Source organism: Bos mutus, chromosome 26 (genome assembly GCF_027580195.1).
Source record: "Bos mutus isolate GX-2022 chromosome 26, NWIPB_WYAK_1.1, whole genome shotgun sequence".
Lineage (NCBI taxonomy): Eukaryota > Metazoa > Chordata > Mammalia > Artiodactyla > Bovidae > Bos > Bos mutus.
Window position 1 is genome coordinate 39,421,689 of NC_091642.1, and position 1,463 is coordinate 39,423,151.

The 1,463-nt window shown below is 37.3% G+C and overlaps 1 non-coding gene across 1 annotated transcript; it reads right to left on the minus strand.

The window, feature by feature from the left end:
• Window positions 1-816: 816 nt before the first annotated feature.
• Window positions 817-877, minus strand: LOC138985868 (U7 small nuclear RNA). The gene has a single exon (XR_011462832.1). It is a non-coding gene; the product is annotated as a U7 small nuclear RNA (small nuclear RNA).
• Window positions 878-1,463: the final 586 nt, after the last annotated feature.

Sequence of the window (1,463 nt, forward strand, 5' to 3'; positions counted from 1 at the left end):
TAATAAACTACATGACTTTATCCATTATCTAGCTCGCAACCAATCACCATGTAAGACTTGTGGGCATAGCCAGTGCTCTGCCACTTTGAAAACTATAAAGTCAGATTGGTCAACTCTGGTGGGTTAGATGCCGGAAATATCAGGATTTTCAGCAACACCAGCCAGCCATTTTGACTACCATGTCAATTGATTCAGATTGACTGAGAAGCAATGTTATGAACTCTGTGGGGAGTATGTGTTGCTATAACTGAAAACCTCAGCTCCCAAGTGGCTTACTTGGGTCATTCAACCTTCATGAGAAAGCATAGCAATCATTGTGTTCACATTGTTACCATGGTGACCAATTCTGCTAAATAGAAATCCTGGAAAATGCCCATCATAAGGTTGTATTGTTGTTTAAAAAGCGTGAGTAGTAAAACATGTTTATATCATAGATTTGGTCTCACTGGGGTTGAGTTATGTTCCTAATATGTGGCCAGATGTTTTGTATCAGTCTCCTCTTCTCAAAAAGTAAAAAGTTTGCTATACAGGCATTCTTGTTTATGAATATCAGCATATATGTTTCCACAGATTATTTTGAGCAGGAGTGGTCTCTGGTGGGTCTTCCCAGGTGGCTCAGTGGTAAAGAATCCACCTACTAATCCAGGAGACCAGAAGACACTGGTTTGATCCCTAGGTCAGGAAGATGCCCTAGAGGAGGAAATGGCAGCCCATTCCAGTATTCTTCCCTTGAAATATTCCATGGACAGAAGAGCCTGGTGGGCTACAGTCCATGGGGGTGCAAAGAGTCAGACCCAGTGAGCACGCATGCTAACTAATGGTTTCTGGCGAGGCCCAGAAAACCTGCTAGACAAATTCTAAAAGAGCTATAACACTTCCACAGAGTATTTTAAATTAGTTTCATGTACTTTGTGTTGAGGGGAAAAAAAATCTCTGAAACATACCAACCAAATCTTTGAAAAATGATTACATATATAAAATCTATCATCTTAAAACATTTCTTTTATTTTTATTGAGACATAATTGACATATAAAATTGTGTGAATTTAATATATACGATCTGTTGATTTTATACCTTTATATACTGCAATATGAATACCACCATAGCATTAACTATTATCTTTCTCATGTTGCATAGTTATTTCTTTTTTGTTGAGAGACCATTTAAGATCTAAAACCATTGAGGTGTATAATACAATATTGTTAACTATAATCACTAGATTAGAGAGATCTCCAGAACTTACTGATCTTCTAACTGGAAGTCTGTACCTTTTAATGAACATCTCCCCAAACTGAGTAATCCACAACCCCTGATAACCATTATTCTACTCTCTGCTTCTAGAAGTTTGGCTTTTAGGTTACACGTATACAGGCTGTCATAGAGTATTTATTGTTCTCTCTGATTTATCTCACTTAGCATAATGCTTTCAAAATCTGTGTGATCAGAAACAGAATTTCTTTCT